The sequence below is a fragment of the Staurois parvus genome, unplaced genomic scaffold, assembly GCF_062004578.1.
Source record: "Staurois parvus isolate SC_StPar_1 unplaced genomic scaffold, SC_StPar_1.0 ptg000634l, whole genome shotgun sequence".
Lineage (NCBI taxonomy): Eukaryota > Metazoa > Chordata > Amphibia > Anura > Ranidae > Staurois > Staurois parvus.
In genome coordinates this window covers 16,041,544-16,048,157 of record NW_028318430.1, presented here as the reverse complement: position 1 = coordinate 16,048,157, position 6,614 = coordinate 16,041,544, and the positions used below count along the sequence as shown (strand labels likewise).

Genomic DNA, 6,614 nt, shown 5'->3' with positions numbered 1-6,614 from the left:
AGTGTCAACATGATCACAGTGTCAACAAAGTTGTTATGAATTAATTAAATCACAACAGCTGTGTTTCCTGGGCTGTGATTGGCCCACAGGTGTCACATGGTACCTGGACCAATCACAGCACCCTGTACCATGTGATTAGCTGTAGCCCATCACAGATCACTAATGATCACAGCTGTCATGAGTGGTTATTCCATTCATGACAGTTGAAAACTTTGCTGTTACAATGATTTTCATTGCACCAGCAAACAAACAAAGCGGCAAAGTAAGTAAAAAAAAAAATTGCAGAAAATTAAAAAAATTAAAAAAATGAAGTTAAACATTTTTTTTTTTTTTAATCTACTGTCACCAGTCAGTGTCCCTGATCACTGCCACATTAGTTATATGATGATGTTGTACTTCCAGGTGACAGAAAGTTAAAAAAGATGTTATTTCTTAATTTTTCAAAAAATTGTGAAAAAAATTACAAATTCAAAAACTCGCCATGCCTCTCACCAAATGTCTCAGACTATCTATGAAAGTAGGTAGGTGGTCTTTTTCCTGTTCCGTGGGGGCCCCCCTCAAGATACCAACGGTCACACCTGGACACAGCTACGAGATCTCGGAAAGTGAATGCACTCAAATCACCTCAGTTGCGATTGCAAACACTTCAGTTTTATTGGCATAACATCAGGGTTATTATACTGTAGTCTTTAGGCAAACACACCCTCAGACCATCCAATCAGATACATGTACATTATTTTACCTTAACTCAACAATTATTTGTATGAGGTTTGCATTTTCACTCTTCTGCTTTATCTATCATACCATATCTGCTCTATCGCCCAGACCATGGCTTTAATCTGACCTAACACCCAAGTTGTGGTTAAAACGTTTCAGAAGTGAGAGTAAACCTTATCTGCTTTTTTGTAAGGGTTTGCAAAAACACTCATTTCTACATGAAACTGAGATAGACAGTTTTGTTAGTGTGCACATATCTCATATATGTATATTAAACTAGCATCTTGTATTAGTGTATACAAAATGGATTCAGTTATATTCCATTTAATCCTTTCAGTCCCCTCTTTTATCACATAGTGATAACACTTTTCATTGACTTACTCTCCCTATCGTCTCAATCCCATGCATTTCCTCATATTGTTGAAGCAAAAACATTTCCTCCCTTTCCTTCTCATTAATTCTCATTTTGATACACATGATCATTCAGTTGTGATGAGGTAACCCCTCACTCATCCTGAACTCCCAGAGGGTTTCTGAACCACTGGCTCCTTTCTATCATATGAAATCTCCAATAGAAACCATAGTGGGACGATGATAATAGTCACTATTGATAAGATAATAATCAAGTTCATCCAGTCCTCACGGGGATCCAATAGGTTGGATAGCAATGTTCTTGACTCCTTCTTCTGTTGGTTGATCAGCTTGATTGTGTCTCTCATCTTGGGAAATCCTTTTGACTCTTGATGCATGGATCCAGGTGCCTGATCCTTCAGTAAGAACAGCTGTACGTGTAATGGCCACGATCACTGTAGGTTCTCCAAACCGGGGTCTCACCCTTGGATCCAGTCTTCGGATCACCACTTGATCACCTACCTCGAAGGGGTGGGTTGGTTGATCTGCGGATAAAAGAAAAAAACAGCAGCATCATTTTGTTCGCTATTCAACTTTTCACACAATGCTTTTACATATTCTGCCTGTATCACCTCTAAATCTCCTTTCTACCACAGAGGGGGTTGCTGTCTAGTCCAAGGGGTAGGGAATGGTCTGCCCATTAGTATCTCAAAGGGAGACAACTTACTCCGTTTATGAGGTGTCATCCTTATTTCAGCTAGTATAGCAGGTAACACAGCTGGCCAATTCTTCAGAGTCCCTCCCGTGGCTTTCACTAATTTATCCTTAATTGTTCTATTCATTCTTTCCACTACTCCAGAACTCTGAGGGTGATAAGGAATATGGAGCTTCCATTGAATACTCAAAGCCTTTGAGACTCCCTGAGTCACTGCTGCAGTAAAAGCTGGTCCCTGATCACTTTCTATGAACAAAGGACAACCTCATCTAGGGATGATTTCCTTACACAAAACCTTGACCACTGTCTCTGCTGTTTCATTCCTACATGGGAAAGCTTCTGGCCAACCTGAAAATCTGTCTACTACCACCAACAACTTATCTTCTTCTTTTGATTTAGGGAGATGTGTAAAATCTATCTGTAGATGTGTGAATGGTGCCTCAGGGGGTGTTAAATGTTCATGTTTCCCATGCTGGCCATGCCCAGGGTTGTTTTGTAAACAAGTAAGGCACCTACCCAATGTTTCCTCCACCAAATCATAGAGAAACCATACACAAAACTGTTTGCGCATTTCTTTCTCCACTAACTATTTTCCCTTATGACCTACACCATGAAAATTTTGAATGAATAATACAGCAGCTGCCTGTGGAAGTCCTACAATCCCCTCTTTTGACATAAGACCATGTTTGTCTTGTGTCAAACCTCTGCTAGCCCAAAAATCAACTTCACTCTCAGAGGCTTGTGCCTGCAGTGTACCTAAAAGCTCATTTGACAGTAGGGATGGAGTGGACAACATTACCATAGATATATCTGCTCGATTATGCAGTTGCCCTGCAGTTTTTGCAGCTGCATCTGCCATAGCATTGCCTTTTGTGACTGGGTCTTTGGCATTAGTATGTGCCCGCACTTTAATGACCGCTATCCTTCTTGGAAGTTGGAGTGCAGCAAGCAAATCCTGGATCAAAGAATGATGGGATATTGACTTGCCATCGGCCGTAGTGAAACCACGGCGTTGCCAAATACGGCCAAAATCATGTACAACCCCAAAGACATATTTAGAATCTGTGTATATGTTAACATCTCGATCTTGATAAAGAGTGCAAGCTCGTGTTAGGGCCACTAATTCAGCTGCTTGTGCACTGGGGTAGGGGATGGAACCTGTTTCAATAATAAGAGGTGGTTCTACTACTGCATAGCCTATGATGTATGTAGCATCACTAGGGCGTGTACAAGATCCATCGACAAACACATCAGGGGCTCCAGGAATCGGAGTCTCCAACATATCTAGTCGCGGAGAAGTGTCAGCTTGGATAACATCCAGGCAATTGTGCTCCTCCTGCAATTCTGGTTACCTTGTGTTGTGAAGATTAAGCAGGGAGGACAATAAAAGAGATGGTCCTGATGTAGATGGGCTGTATTTAACTGTGAGATTATTGGTGGATGTCAAAATTACTTCACATCCCGCCAGGCGTTGTGCTGACATGTGTTGAGTGTTAATGTTTTTCAGTACATGTAGGACATGATGAGATGTGTGTAATATCAATGGGTTTCCCAAAACTATGATAAATGCCATTTCCACATCCAAGGCACACACAGACAAAGCTTGGAGACACCCCGGCATGCCCTGGACCGGGATGGGCATTGTTTTTGATAAATATGCTACCGGCCTCATGGCACCTCCGTGCTCTTGAGCTAGTACTGCAGCCATGGTTTTACATGCAGATTGACAATACAAATGAAAAGATTTAGTATAATCCGGTAACCCTAATGCGGGAGACGAGACCAGTGCTGTCTTCAAATATTCAAATGCCTGCACCAATGGCAGCATCCATTCAATACGGTCTGGCTGATCTTTCAGTGTCACTTGGCGTAATACATTGTCATAATAAGAACAGTCAGGAATCCACTGTCTACAATAGTTTACCATACCTAAGAAGGATTGCATCTGAACCTTAGTTTCTGGTTTTGGTTGTTGACATATTGCTGCCACTCTCCTTGGGCTCAGCCCCCTCTGGCCCTCAGACAATACAAATCCTAGGTACTCAACTTGTGGTGCCACAAACTGCATCTTTTTGCGAGAGACTTTTTGTCCCTGATCAGCCAGAAACCGTAACAATGATAATGAATCAGCCTGACACGCCTTCTCGCTCACAGAACTAATCAGTAAATCATCCACGTATTGGATAAGTACTGAACCATGGGTGGGTACCCAGTCATTGAGCATGGATCTACTGGCCATGGTATATGCTACCGGCGAGTAGCCCTGAGAGAGATGGGTCCAGGTTAGCCTCTCCCCTTGAAAACAAAAAGTAAACAACACCTGTGTCTCCGGGTCAACTGGGACACTAAAAAATGCATTTGACAGATCAATTACTGTAAAATGTGTGGCATTGGCAGGTATAGCATTTACCAAAGTTGTTATATCTGGGACTACAGCGGCAATGCAGGAGCACATGAAATTTATGATACCAAACCTGTCCATCTTTTGCTTGTACCGGGAGGGGAGGTGTAATGCAAGTAGGGATTTCCTTGGATTAGGGCATCCCTGTACTATAGCATCCAGCTCTTTGGGATCTATTGCCTTTAAAATCAGCTGCTCCCCAATCATCATGAATGGAAAGGCTGAATTCATCATATCTAGCTTAGCTGTCTCATCTTTAACTTCCCCCTTGTTACTTTCTGCTGACCTAAGAATTCTATCACTCTTTTCTACCTTCTTTATCTTCCTCTTTACTTTCCCTTTACCCCTCTCAGTATCCCTTAGACTAACACTCCCAGTTTCCCCATCTGAGCTAGATTCTTCTGACTCCCCTGTATGTATCTGGGAAGCAGCAATAAGAACCTCTTCATCTTCATCTACTTGTTTTACCTGTGGGAGTGCTGGGTATAATGGGGCTGCATGTGGAGCTGTAGGGGCAGGACGTGCCTCGCTGTGTTTGTATGGCGGTGGTGGTGTGAAATCATTTGCTACAATTAGAGTCTTATAGCCTGGTGCATACTTCAACCAATTCTTACCCCCTTCATACATATAATTCTTGTCCCAATCTGGATTTCCAGTCCCCCAGATACCTACCTGAGGCTGTTCATGCAAACACATTCCTCTAATCATATCCATACACATAGTGTCATTTCCCCCTTCACAAGGAAAACTAGCTCCACCCAGTCTTTTTGACCATCCCACTAAATTATCCACCTAGGGATTAACATAATAAATATCATAAGGAGATACCCTTGCTACATATTCTTTACAAGTTTCATTTAAGGTAGATGTGTTCTTTCCCCTCAGCTTTCTAGTTTTTCTAAACAACTTAATCAACTTTTGTGGCAGCACATGACAAGGTCCTTCCTCCTTACCTGAAGGAATTACCCATAGCAGTAAATTAGTAAACTAACAAACAAGACAAAAAAAAAAAACAACAATAACACACTTTTTACAAATAATACAAAGTGCTGTGCCAGGTGTGTCCTGGTATTATTCCCCGAGCCGAGAATCCCTTAGTCTCGCTCCTAAAACTCCAACCACCAAATTTCCCTGAAGTTCAGAATAATTACCTCGGTAAAGAAAGCATTAAAAAATAAAACTCTCACTTACCTTGGCAATTATCCCACTTCTGACACCACTGAAAGTAGGTAGGTGGTCTTTTTCCTGTTCCGTGGGGGCCCCCTCAAGATACCAACGGTCACACCTGGACACAGCTACGAGATCTCGGAAAGTGAATGCACTCAAATCACCTCAGTTGCGATTGCAAACACTTCAGTTTTATTGGCATAACATCAGGGTTATTATACTGTAGTCTTTAGGCAAACACACCCTCAGACCATCCAATCAGATACATGTACATTATTTTACCTTAACTCAACAATTATTTGTATGAGGTTTGCATTTTCACTCTTCTGCTTTATCTATCATACCATATCTGCTCTATCGCCCAGACCATGGCTTTAATCTGACCTAACACCCAAGTTGTGGTTAAAACTTTTCAGAAGTGAGAGTAAACCTTATCTGCTTTTTTGTAAGGGTTTGCAAAAACACTCATTTCTACATGAAGCTGAGATAGACAGTTTTGTTAGTGTGCACATATCTCATATATGTATATTAAACTAGCATCTTGTATTAGTGTATACAAAATGGATTCAGTTATATTCCATTTAATCCTTTCAATCTACTTTTCAAAAAGGGGTAATTTGGGGGTAATTTGTACTTTCCTGGCATTTTAGAGCCCCAAGAAATGAGATAGACCATCAGTCGCACATGGAAGAAAAATATATTGTAAATATATTTAAAAAATATTCTTCTCAAATATATTGACATATATTTAAAATACTACAATTTTGGCCATATTCAATATATTTCAATATATATATATATATATATATATATATATATATATTGGGCTGAATGCTACTTGGCCATTCACGGGAAACTTTAAAATCTGAATTTTTGGAATGGATTCAAGACTTTCTGTGATAGGCTAAGGTGAAGATCAGGACATTATCTGCCTGCCTTTCCATCTCAGCCAATCAGGGAAAGCCTTGTATTCATTTATAAAATACCAACCATGTGAATGGCTGAGCAGAGCTTTTGTTCTGGGAAGAGGGCATACAGTGTATACAGGACTGAAGGAGTACATGTGTTAGTGAAGGAAATCATTTGTTTGGACTAGCTTCGACCAAACCAACCATTAAAAGTTAAATTGAGTGACGGTCCACATATATGCGGATTGGATGCAGTTTGAACCACATCTAATCCGCATGACATGTGAAAAAACATTGCTTCCTATGGTGCCTGTTCACATATGTCTGGTGCACTGGCAGTGCGGAATCAGTGCAG

General features: G+C 40.9%; 1 long non-coding RNA gene across 1 annotated transcript; it reads right to left on the bottom strand.

Moving 5' to 3' along the window:
- Positions 1-629: 629 nt before the first annotated feature.
- Positions 630-5,926, bottom strand: LOC149449289 (uncharacterized). The gene is made up of 2 exons (XR_016315442.1): positions 5,376-5,926; positions 630-1,613 (listed from the first exon to the last, which is right to left on the bottom strand). It is a non-coding gene; the product is annotated as an uncharacterized LOC149449289 (long non-coding RNA).
- Positions 5,927-6,614: the final 688 nt, after the last annotated feature.